The sequence below is a fragment of the Macaca thibetana genome, chromosome 5 (genome assembly GCF_024542745.1).
Source record: "Macaca thibetana thibetana isolate TM-01 chromosome 5, ASM2454274v1, whole genome shotgun sequence".
Classification (NCBI taxonomy): domain Eukaryota; kingdom Metazoa; phylum Chordata; class Mammalia; order Primates; family Cercopithecidae; genus Macaca; species Macaca thibetana.
Window position 1 is genome coordinate 59,410,811 of NC_065582.1, and position 14,139 is coordinate 59,424,949.

Consider the following 14,139-nt stretch of genomic DNA (forward strand, 5'->3'; position numbering starts at 1 on the left):
ACAATCCTAAGCAAAAAGAAAGCTGGGGGCATCATGCTACCTGAGTTCAAACTATACTACAAGGCTACAGTAACCAAAACAGCATGGTACTGGTACCAAGCCAGCATGGTACTGATACCAAAACAGACATATAGTCCAAAGGAACAGAACAGAGGTCCCAGAAATAACATCACATATCTACAATCATCTGACCTTTGACAAACCTGACAAAAAGAAGAAATGGGGAAAAGATTCCCTATTTAATAAATGGTGCTGGGAAAACTGGCTAGCCATATGTAGGAAGCTGAAACTGGATCCCTTCCTTACACCTTATACAAAAATTAATTCAAGATGGATTAAAGACTTAAATGTTAGACCTAAAATCATAAAAACCCTAGAAGAAAACCTAGGCAATACCATTCAGGCCATAGGCATGGGCAAGGACCTCATGACTAAAACACCAAAAACAATGGCAACAAAAGCCAAAATAGACAAATGGGATCTGATTACACTAAAGAGCTGCTGCACAGCAAAAGAAACTACCATCACAGTGAACAGGCAACCTGCAGAATGGGAGAAAATTTTCACAATGTACCCATCTGACAAAGGGCTAATATCCAGAATCTACAAAGAACTTAAACAAATTTACAAGAAAAAATTAAACAACCCCATCAAAAAGTGGGCAAAGGATATGAACAGACGCTTTTCAAAAGAAGACATTTATGTGGCCAACAGATGCATGAAAAACTGCTCATCATCACTGGTCATCAGAGACATGAAAATCAAAACCACAATGAAATACCATCTTACGCCAGTTAGGATGGTGATCATTAAAAGTTATGAAACTACAGATGCTGTAGAAGATGTGGAGAAATAGGAATACTTTTACACTGTTGGTGGGAGTGTAAACTAGTTCTACCATTGTGGAAGACAGTGTGGCGATTCCTCAAGGATCTAGAATGACAAGAAATACCATTTGACCCAGTGATCCCATTATTGGGTATATACCCAAAGGATTATAAATCATGCTGCTCTAAAGACACATGCACATGTATGTTCATTGCAACACTATTCACAATAGCAAAGACTTGGAACCAAGTCCAATGTACATCAATGATAGACTGGATTAAGAAAATGTGGCACATATACACCATGGAATACTAAGCCGCCATAAAAAAGGATGAATTCATATCCTTTGTAGCAACATGGATGAAGCTGGAAACCATCATTCTGAGCAAACTATCGCAAGGACAGAAAACCAAGCACTGCATGTTCTCACTCATAGGTGGAAATTGAACAATAAGAACACTTGGACACAGGGCAGGAAACATCACACACCAGGGCCTGTCGTGGGGAGGGGTGATATGGGGGAGGGATAGCATTAGGAGCAGTACTTAATGTAAATGAGGAGTTAATGGGTGCAGCAAACCAACACGGCACATGTATACATATGTAACAAACCTGCATGTTGTGCAAATGTACCCTAGAACTTAAAGTAAAAAAAAAAAAAAAAAAAAAATGGAAACTGGGCTTGGAGCCAACCCACATGATTCTGCATCCAGGTCTGCCATTGCCTTATTTACTGTGCAACCTCAAGAAAGTCACTTAACCTCCAGGGTCTCAGCTTTTTCATGTCTATTGTTAAAAGGTGGTAATCATATCCAATGCCCTGTGGGATTGTGGGCAGAATAAAATGTATTACTATAATAATATACTTTCAAAAATTAGATTAGTACCCTAACCGCTTAGGCCCTTAATAAATGTGGATTATGGTAATCTCTTGCTCTGCTGGCTGACTTCACCCCTTTGAAGTTTCTTTCTGACATCCCACTGACTTGTGGGATCAAGTCCAGAATTTTACCCTTGCCATCTTTGCATCAGAATGCAGATTCTGATTCCATTGACCCAATGTAGGGTCTCAGTTTTTACATTTCTAAAAAGCCCCCAGGTGATGCCAATGTTGTTTGTTCACAGACCACAATTTGACCGCAAAACTACACATTAATTCAAATTTTAGAATGTAGTATAAGACTGGAACGTCATTTTTGAAGAGAATCTTAAAATTTATTGTGGAAAAACAAAAAATAATTACTAATTTTGCCCACTTGGAGATCAGGCAGACTTTTAAGGAGGTATTAGTGATAAGGGAAGACAAATATAGTGCAAAAGAAAAATGTAAGAGTATTGTGTCATAACTTGTCGAGGGCACAGGGCTTGAATCTGATATATAGGGCTTGAATCTGATATATACAGCAGAAGGAGAACAGAGAAAAGACTGAGAAGCAGAATTGATAAAGTTGCAGGGCAGAGAAGAAGCTTTTGCTAAGTGCTGTGCTAAGAACTCCATCACAGAGATGGAGAAAATTCATAGGGTTACAGCATAGGGCATTGAATTATAGCAGCAGGAAATAAGTTCTGAAAATTTGTACACTTTTTATGCTGAATTGAGGTAGAAAATTATCACAAAATGCATTGGTTGAGCAGAATTCAATTTTTACAATTATTTTAATTTATTTTTAGAAGTATTCTTTGCCTCATAGGGATTATAAATATAAAATCAATTACTAGATATAGACAATACAACATTTTTAGATAGAATTGTGCCCAACACACAGTGTTAATGTTAACTATTATTATAAGAGAGGAATATATTCTTGGGGAAAATGATGATTTCAGAATGATGTATTGAAAAAAATAAGTAAAAGTTATGCTCTATATGTCATTTCTTTTAACAGAAAACCTAATAAAGATTGAAAAGGTAAAACACACACACACACACACACACACAAAAAACTTCTGCCAATCGAGAATACTACATCAGATACAACTATCCTTCACAAATGAAGGAGATAAAAACTTTTGTGAACAAACAAAAGCTAAGAAAGTTCATTACCACTAGACTAAACTTTCTAAAGGTAGTTCTTCAAGCTGAAATGAAAGAATGCTGATTAACAATGCAAAAATACATGAATATATAAAACTTAACAGTAAAATTAAACATATAGCTATGTCAAAATTTTCTAATATTGTAATGATGGTGCATATATCACTTTCAACTCTGGTATAAGAGTTCAAAAATGTACTAAGAATAATTATAGTTACAATTATTTATTACTATATCCATGATATAAATAAGGAATAATTTATAGTATTAATTACATAAATTATGAGGCAAGAAGAAGTAAAAATATATAATTTTTTTATGTGAACAAAGCTAAATTGTTATCAGCTTAAAATAATGGGTTACAAATATAAAGTATTGTATATAAGCTTTATGGTAAGGCTTACTCCTTTCTCTTTCTCTTTTGTGTATCTACTACAGGTGTAACCTTTGAGTAAGAGTAAGAGAAAGGAGTCTAAGCATGTCACTAAAAATGTAATTAAATCACAAAAGAAGACAGCAAAATAAGAAGAGACAAGGAAACTACAAAATAATCAGAAAATAATTAACAAAATGGCAATTGTATATTCTCTCTTATCAACAATTATTTTAAATATAAATGAATTAAACTCTTCAATCAAAAGCTAAAGGGGCTAAATGAAAAAAAAAAAAAAAAGGTAACAGATTCAACCATTTGCTGCTTACCAAAGACTCACTTTAGCTTTAAAAAGGACACAGGATGCTGCAAGTAAGGAATGAAAGACATTCCATGCAAATGGTAACTCCAGAAAGCAATAGAGCAGTAGTAGCTATACATACATAAAACAAAATAAGCCTTAAGCAAAAAACTCATAAGAGACAAAGGTTACTGTAATAAGGGGCAATTCATCAAAAATATAATTGTCAATATATATGCACACATCAGAGTATCTATATATATAAAGAGTAGAGGACATTAATAGTTTACTCTTAACAATGAATAGACCATCCAGACAGAAAATCAGTAAGAAAATAGCAGATTTGATCAAGACCAGATGTACCTAACAAACATATACAGAACAATAAATTCAACAGAAGTAGATAATGTATTCTTCTTAAAAACATGCACAGAACGTTTCCTAGTATAGATCATAAGATAGTCCGAAAGTAAATTTTAAAATTTAAGATTAAAATTATATCAAGTGCCTTTTCTGACCAGTAATATAAAACCAGAAATCAATAATTGGAAGAAAATGTAAAAATTTACTTATATGTAGAAATTAAATAGCATACTCCTGAATAAACATTGAGAAGAGAACAAATCAAAAGGGAAATTTAAAAAAAAAACTCATGATAAATAAAAATAAAAATGAAAATACAACATACTGAATTTTAAGAGTTCTAAGAGGAAATTTTTTAGCTTTAAATGCCTACATTAAGAAAAAAGAAACAACTTAATGTAACATTTCAAGAAACCAGAAAAGAAGTAAAACTAAGCCCAAAGTTAGCAGAAGGAAGGAAATAATAAGATTATAGCAGAAATAAATGAAATAGAGAATGGAAAACAATAGAAAACAAAGAAAGTCAGTAGTTGATTTTTTCAAAAGATAAACAAAATTAACAAACCTTTAGCTAGACTAACACAGAACACAGAGGACTTCAGTAAATAAAACTATAAACGAAAGAGGAGATATTACAACTGATACCACAGAAATATAAAGAATCTTAATAAACTAAACAATTATCTATCAAAAAATTAGATAAGTTTCAAGAGATGAATACATTCCTAAAAAAAAAAAATCTTACCAAGACTGAATCATTAAGACATAGAAAGTATTGACAAATGAACACTGTAAGGAGATTGAATTATTAATCAAAAACTAACAAAGAAAAGTCTAGAAGAGATGATTTTACTGCTGAATTTTATGAAACATTTAAATAAGAATTAACCATTAACCTTACTGTGTATGGAGATTGAATCATTCTCAAACTCTTCCAGAACAACTGATGAGGAGAGAACCCTGTTAAACAGATAGGATATAGAAGGATTGTACCTCACCACAGTAAAAGCCATAATGATAAGCCCATAGCTAACATCATCTCAATAATGAAAAGCCTAAAGCTTTCTTTTAAAATTAGGAATAAGACAAGGATAACCACTCTCACCATTTCTATTCAGCACAGTACTGGAATCCTAGGTAGAGCAATTAGGCAAAAAAAAAAAAAAAAAAAAAAAAAAAAAAAAAAAAAAAAAAAAAAAAAAAGAAATAAAAGACATACAGATAAGAAAGGAAGAAGCCGTTTATCTTTGTTTGCAGCTCACAACATGTAATATATTAAAAACTCTGTAATGAAAACTGGGAAAAATTGACAAATAGAGAAGCAGAACAGAATACAGAAACCAGAAACTGACCTACATATGGCCATGAGCCTTATGTAAAACGTGATGATGTAGTTTAATAAATCAAGAATTGTGTTTTCAATAAATGGTTCTATGTAAATTGTATATCCATACAGGAAAAAAAAATGACCTTTACCTCACACCATACACAACAATAAGTTTCAGTAAATTGCATATATAAATGTAAAAAGTAAAGCAACAATTTTATAAGAAATTATCCAGTATTTATTAATAATCTTGAAGTGATAATGACAGCTTAATCATTAAAAGACTAAAAAATGATAAATTAGAAAATATTAAAATCAATAATTAATGATCACTATAACATAGCATGAATACAGTAAAATGGTGAATCAGAAAGAGAGATATATTTTCTATACATATAATGTGGAAATGCTCAAATTCAAAATATATGAAGAATATCTACAAATTATTATAAGCAATTCAGCCAATGTAACAGAAAAATCAGCAAAAGACTTGAATTGTCAGTTTGTTGTAGGAAGTGGTCCTAATCCAGACCCCAAGAGAGGATTCTTGGAACTTGCACATAAAAGAATTGGGTGGATAACAAGCCCAGGAGATTGAGACTATCCTGGCTAACACGGCGAAAACCCATCTCTAAAAAATAAAATAAAATAAAAAATAATAAATAAATAAATAAATAAATAAATAAATAAATAAAAATTAGCCAGGCATGGTGGCAGGTGCCTATAGTTCTGTAGTCCCAGCTACTCTGGAGGCTGAGGCGGGAGAAAGGCATGAACCTGGGAGGAGGAGCTTGTAGGGAGTCGAGATTGCACCACTGCACTCCAGCTTGAGCGACAGAGTGAGATTCCTTCTCAAAAAAAAAAAAAAAAAAACTAAAAAAAAATGGGCCCATATCCATAGAGTAAATTGAAAGCAAATTTATTAGGAAAGTAAAAGAATAAAAAATAGCTACTCCGTAGTCAGAGCAGTGGCATAGGTTGCTCCAATGAGTAGAGTTATAGTTATTTCTTGATTATATGCTAAACCAAAGGTGGACTATTCATGAGTTTTTAGGGGAAAGGGTGGACAATTCCCAAACTGGGGGTTCCTCCCCTTTTCAGATGTAGGGTAACTTCCTGACATGGCCATGGCATTTGTAAACTGTCATGGTGTTGGTGAGAGTGTCTTTAAACATATTAATGCATTATAATTAGTGTATAATGAGTAGTGAGGATGGCCAGAGGTCACTGTTGTCACCATCTTGGTTTTGGTGGGTTTTGGCCAGCTTCTTTACTGCAAACTGTCTTATCAGCAAAGTCTTTGTGACCTGTATCTTGTGCTGACCTCCTATCTCATCCTGTGACTAAATGCCTTATCCTCCTAGAAATGCAGCCCAGTAGGTCTCAAGTCTTATTTTACCCAGCCCTATTCAAGATGGAGTCGCTCTGGTTCAATCACCTCTGACAAATTTTCTGAAAAGGACGTACAAATGTTCTATAAAATTGAAAAAAAAAAAAGTAAAACTTTGGAGATGGACTAATTAAAACACAATATTTTATTAATGCCCACACAGATGAATGACTAAGATATAAAAAGGCAGTACTAACTGTGGCTGAGGAAATGGAGAAATTAGAATGTTCTTGTACTACTAATAAAATGAATTTGTACAAATACTTTAGAAAGCATTTGACAACATTTACTGAAATTGAAACATGCATACATTATGATCCAGAAATTCAATCTCAGAATATACACAATAAAAAATGTGTACATGTATTCACCCAAAAGCATTTACATCTGTAATCATAGCAGAATTCTTCACAATAACCCCAAATTGAAAGCAACTCCAACGCCCACCAGCAGTAGGACTGTTAAATTAAGTGTACTACTCTATTCACACACAAAAGGATAACATAAAGCCATTAAAAAAAATTAACAGACTTCAACTGTAGGCAGTAGCATATGTAATGTTTTCAAACATAATGTTGAGTATCATAAATTAGAAACACACTGTATCATATCATTTATATAAAGTTTAAAAATAGACAAATATAATGTATATCATTAAAACTCACATACTGATTCACTTTCCAAGGGCAAGCAATTGGAAGGTGAATGGCAGAGCTCTAGTTCTCTATCTGGGTTCTAGTTCCATAGATATGTTTACCTTTTAAAAAATTATTAAATGGTACATATATGACCTTTATATGTTTCTGTATGTTATACTTTAAAAAAAAAATTCAAAAACAAAAGAGATCCCTAATTTTACCCTTTCTAGCCATCTTCATTACTACCATTCTATGGTATTTGCTGTACATATTCTATGAAATAACCTTCTACTCTTACTTTACAGTTTATTTTTGTTGTAATTATAAATGGAGATTGAGATGATGAGATCTATTCAAATGATTATATATTTATATCCTATATTCTGTTAATATGGTCAACTAACCACATTGATTGATAGCACTTAATGAAATTAGCATATGCACGCATGTTTTTGTAATACTTTTAATTTTTTATTGTTTTAATGTCCTAGTTATTTTTGATATCAGAATTATGCTGGCCTCATAAATATTTTGGGAAGGATAATGTTGCTCTTATTTTTTAGTGTCAGTAAGAATTTGTATATTTTTGTCATTATTTATTTCTTAAATATTTGGTAGAAATTATTGATTATGCCAAATGGACTTACGGGTTATTTTATAAATTTTTTTTGTTTTTTAATTAAGAATTGAGTCAAATTTTAATTAGTTTAGCAAATGTAGGACTATTTGGATTATATATTCATGACATTTTAATACTAATTTAACCATTTTATCTAACTTACATTTATCAGCATAAAACAGTTTATAAAATCTTCCTGTAACCTTTAATGTCTATTACCTGCCAGGGTGCTTCCTTTTTGAATTATAATGCTAATTATTTGTTCTGTAACTTTTTATGTTTTATCAATCTTGTCAGGTGTTTATATATTTTATTAATCTTACAAATCATATTTTGTTAATCTTCATTAAATATTTGTTTTGAAATTTCATATGTATGTTCTTATTTTACCGTCTTTTTCTTCTAATTTCTTTAATGTACTTTTGTTTGTAACTTTATCAGATTGATGCTTAACTTCATTATTTTTCCAATTTTTTCCTGTGTAGTATAAGTGACAAATTTCTGAGCATAGCTTTAACTATTTCCCGTAAATCTAGGCATAGAGTATTTTAATTATTGAGTAACTCAATATATTTGTTAATGTCTATTATAATTTTTACTTTGAGTCATGTTATTTATCCTGTTTAGAGTATTTTTTCTTATTTTTTGTCACTTTTCTATTATTGGTTTTTATCTTAATTATGGTCAGAGAATTATAAAATGTCAATCCTTTGGGAGGAGGGAGAGGATCAGGAAAACTAACTAATGAGTACTAGGCTTAATACCTGGGTGATGAAATAACCTGTACAATAAACCCCCATGACACAAGCTACCTATGTAGCAAATCTGCACTTGTACCCCTGAACTTAAAAGTTTAAAATAAAATAAGATAAAATTGAAAAATAAAAAAATAAAAATAAAATGTCAGTCTTCTGAAAATTGAAATAGCTTAACACCTCAGCATCTATTGTGAAAAATAAAATAAGACTTGGTAAAGTAAGAGCAGAAAAAGGCTATCTCAGAAAATGTCTATGGCAAATACACTTAAAAGCGACATATTGTTGAAGGTACACTGAGACATTCGAACTTAGATTGATTACCTTAATGATAAATTAAACTTATTTTTAGGTGCTCTTCTTTCTGTCTAGTAAATTTTTGGTATCAAAATCTATTTTATATGACATTATTATAGCTGTATGTTCCATTATTTGGTGCATATTTTTTGCCCGATATTTTTTCATCCTTTTACTTGTCACCTTTTATATATTCATATTTAAATGTGTTTTTATAAGGAAAAAGTTCTTATCTACATTTCATTCAGTCAATCCACATCTATGTTTTATTTTGAGCATATAATCCAAATTTATTCAACCCAATTCCTGATATATTTGGTTTTAAGTCCATAATCTTCCTATTGCTTTCTTCTTTTCTTGTTGTGTCTATATTCCTTTATCTCTCTTTTTATAATTTTTTAAATATGTGGTTTTTAAAAACTTCATTTTCTATTTATTTCTCTGCAAAAACTACATACATTTAATTGGCTACCCTAAGTATGGCAGCATGTATTCCTGACTTAACAAAGTCTATGATAAATTTCTGTTTTATCACTTCCCGGATAGGTTAAGTAATCAGAATGATTTAACTTCAGCATGTCCTATATAATTGTAATCATAGGCTATTTCCTTCTACTTTAATAATATATATGTATAATACAATTATTCATTAGTTTTTATTAATATTCATTCAGATTTATATGGTTAGTATTTTTTTCCTTTATGTCTGAGCTTTCATCTGGCTTTTACCTCTATCTTTAAGAAAATCTATGCCCTTCCTTAGTGTGTCTACTAATAAATAATTTCCTGTTTTTTGATTACCTTTATTTTGCCTTTATTCTTACAGAATCTTTCATTAATTAGAGAAATATTGTTTAGCCAATGTTCCGTTTACTGAAGATACTATCTCATTTTTTTGGCTTACAACTTTTCTCTTTTATTTTGAGAAGTCGGCTATCTAAATTGTTGGTCAATAGTAACATTTCTCTTTTTTTTCTAATTTCCTTAGGATATTCTATTTTTCTTTATATTTCAGCAGTTTTGATATGTTGTGTCTAGTTGTTCATTTCTTTATATTGTTCCTGCTTGGTGAATAATAAATCTGATATTTGATTTATTTTATAATTTCTGAAAAATTCTCAGTGATTATGACTTTGGTCTTGTTTCTGTATTGTTCTTTTATGCACTTTTTCTGGGAATCAAACTTCAGTTAGAACTTTTCAGTCTATCCTTTGTATTTCTTTCATGTTTTTAATTAAATTTTTATGCTTTATTTTGAACTTTTTTCTGATTTATCCTTCAATTCACTAATTCTCTCATTAGCTGTAATATTATGCTATTAAACCTATTCCTTCAGTTATTAATATTAGTTGTAGGGTACTACAGTTGAAGAATTTCAGAATGTTAAGACTCTGCTGAATATTTAATTTAAAAAATTAGTAGTCATTTTAAAGTCTATGTTCTATATTGTCTTTGAATCAGTTTTTATTTTTTCTTAATTTTTCTATCATGTTGACTTGTAACCTGGTATGCCTGATCATTTTTCACCAAGGTAAAAATATATATATTAAATATTCTAGAAGAAATTTGAGATTTTTGATGGGTTTATGTATTTTCAGAGAGAAAATTTCTTGTAATTTCCAGTGATCCAGACACATTAGCAAACCAGCATCACCTTTAATAAATATAGGTATCTGAAGTTAGACTTCGCCTCTTGTTGTTACTCTTAGAGATAACGCTTTGCAGCCTTAAGACAGCTTCTCTTTGAAAGGCCCTGGATTCCTATTTCCATCACTTTGCTGCCAAAAAGTTGGCTTAGGTTTTCAAATTCTGGTCTGCCCTTTAGATTCTTTTAGGAAAAAGAATGACCTAAGTAGTGAGTTCCTTTTCTAGACTTTCTTCCTTGAATTTCAGCCTCATAATTTTTCATTGCTCTTTTTAATTCTCCTATGTCTTTCTGCCTATTTTTAAACAAATATGTTGTCCAAATATGCTCGCTGTTCTCTAGCTGTGGAAGGGCTCCTTCAGCAGTATTCAACCTGCTTTTAAAAAAGGCAGAAGATCTGAGTTTTTCTTTTCTCTAAAGCATTTATCTTCTCCTGTGATTTTTTTACAATTTTTCTATTTGTTGTGGTTATTGTTTAATATCTATATCCTTAGTTAGAATAAAATATATATATCCACAGCAGGATCTCTATCTCTTTTCTTTATTGATGTATCTCTGGTGCCCGAAACAATGCCTGATATGTAGTAGTAGTCATATAATGAGTAGCTTACTATAATTTGTATAATTAGTAGCTTACTAATTATTAGTCCAGTAAATAAAATCCAATACATAAATGAATAAATGGAAAAATTGATTTAGATAGCAATTCCAGGTTTTCATGTGTTTATTATGCTTGGTATGTTTCTGTGGTAAAAGGCTATAAATTAGAATAAAATAAAATATTACTAAAAAATCAGTATCATTACACATGGTAGACAATAAATGTTGAATGAAGAAAAAACAAGTTTACAAAGAGTAGAGAAACATTTTTGTTTAGGTAGCATATAGCTACTTATCAAGACATTGAATTTTTATTTCTTCTCCCCTGGGATTGTCTGGCAGACATCACAAAGAGCTGACTCAGTAAGGAACACATTGTAGATGCCTGATAAACACTTGTTGATATTGATATTGGCACTTGGCCAATGTATAAAAGTTTCCATTTCTATGTATATAAATACCTTACAAAACGGAATATTTATGCATTAAATACATGTGTCCTTAAACAGATGAAGGTAGTTAAATAAAGCTATTGCATAAAATTTATTATTCTAATATAATTCAATATATTGTTGTCAAGACTGTTAACTGGGTCTATAAATTAATCTTCCTTTATTCACGCATTCAATAATGGTACATTAATTTCAAATACTTGTGAGGTATCTGTCTAAATTTTAGATATAGAATGACAAAAGAAATTAAAATCCCTGTACTCAAAGTGCTTACACTGTGCCATATATTTTAAGAAATACCGGGCACTTATAATGGAAACTATATATTTAAGAGATCCAAAATGCCAAAAACAGTGTCATTAGTTCAACACTTTTTAAAACTTAATTTGAAATTGGAACCTAAAGAAAGCTTTAGAAAGAAACAAAACAGCAGTTTACATTTGATTACGTGATCGCTAAATATCTAGTCTCTTGTATTTCTTTCTTCATTGTTATCATGTGTAACATTTTCCAAATACACCAGTCAGAGATATCCTTTCTAATGTGAGTATCATGAAGAATCTGTCAAAATAAAAAGAAAAGGCATTCTTTAAAATGTGTTTTCCCAATTATTTTTACAAAAACATGGATAACTGAACAAGGAAAAAGATTAAATATAAATTTAGAAAAGCATAAGCATGTGAAACCAAAAACATGACAGTACCTAATAATATAAACTGATATCCAAGCAGCACATTTTTTTAATAGCTCTGTCATCTCAAAAATGAGATGATTCGACAAAGCAAACAGTCTTTAATATTCCTATAGCATAATAGCTAAGATTAGTAATAGTTCTCTTTGAAAGGAGGAATTACTGTGTAATCAACTGTGGTTTCTTGTGCTTGCAATAGCAGCCTGTTCTCTGACAGCTCTATGTAACTGCTATTCCACCCATTTTACCTTTCAATTGTTCCTCCTTTTAAAATTACTTACTTTTCAATTAAATGAATAGAAATATAGTATTATTTAATAGGTAAATAATTATTATACAAATATATATGACTCACTAATGCTGATATAGTAAATCTGAAGAGTTAACATTTGTAGCCATTTCATAATCATTCAATAAGTAGTATTTTTATTTTATCATATAATAAGTAGTCTATGTGAAAAATTATTACAAAAGATGTGAACTCTGACTTCAAACTCAAAAGCCTAACTAGTTTGTGGTCAAGAGTTGGTTTTGCTCTAGAACAAAAGTAAAGTAATTTATTCATTTGAGAAACTTTAGGTGATTTTAAGCATATTCTGATAACCCTTCCTCGTATAAAGACTTTAGCACCTCTATTACATTTTCCACGAAAAAACATTTGCCTTCAGATATCCAGAAGTATTTAATCAGTTTACAACTTGTAATACCCCTGCCTAGACTATTCAACAAATAAAAGCTTTTAAAAAGATATTTAAATTGTAGTTTGGTAAGCCTATACGAATTTTCATCTCTGTTAAATTCCTAGGAGTTCAGGCCAACCAAAATTTCTGAAAATCTGTATTGTAAGCAGACTAATTTCAGATCTGCCAAGAAAAGGAGTCTGAACATTGAGAATTAATGCCAAGAGTTAACTTTATGTAAATAGTGAAATGAGTAAGAAAATCAGCCTAATCTAAGATGGATCTTCTGCAAGTGAAAGGAAGAAAAAAAGATACTTGTCATTTAACATTCAGTAACTATTTTTCATGTGACTAATATAAGCAGGTGCTATTTATAGGATAGGTATATCAAAAGAACCAAAACAAATTAAATCCCTAACTTCCTAAATCTTACATTCTAGCTTTTATGGGAGGAACACAGAAAAAATAAATGAAAGTATTTAAATAAATGAGTTACATAGAGTAATAAATATTGACGAGTATTGAGGGGAAAAACACTGGCATAGAGATCGGATATGTATATGAAGAAGCTGTCATTTTAAAGAGGATGTACAGGAAAATGCCCATGAAAAGTCAACATCCAAGGAAAAGGAAATCCCTGAAGAAGTGTGTGAACAAGACCATACTAATATCTAGGGGGAAATTACTGCATGCAATGGAACTAAAATTGAAGCCATTTGATTATTTTTGGTGGAATTATAATTAAGATTATATTAGTATATCTTCAAGGATGATGATGCATTAGTATAAATCAAAGATGGGTAATGACAAAACAGAGAAAAAAATAGGAAGATACTGCAAAAATTTTAATGAAAAACAATTGTGGCTTGTACCAGGGTAGTAGAGGTAGGGTGGTAAAAAGTGTTCAAAGTCCAGGTACTTTTTTTTAATCATGCAGAAAGAATTTGATCTGGCACATAAAAGAAAGCGTCAAATGAAATTCTCAGAACCAAGGCCTAAATACCTATAAAAATAGAGTGACCAATAACAAAACTTGGTAAAAACTTAAGGAAGCAAATTTTTTGTTTGTTTGTTTGTATGCTTTGTAGAAAAGACAGAGCTTTGTTTAGGACATGTTAAGATCCCTATTAATCATCCCATTAAGG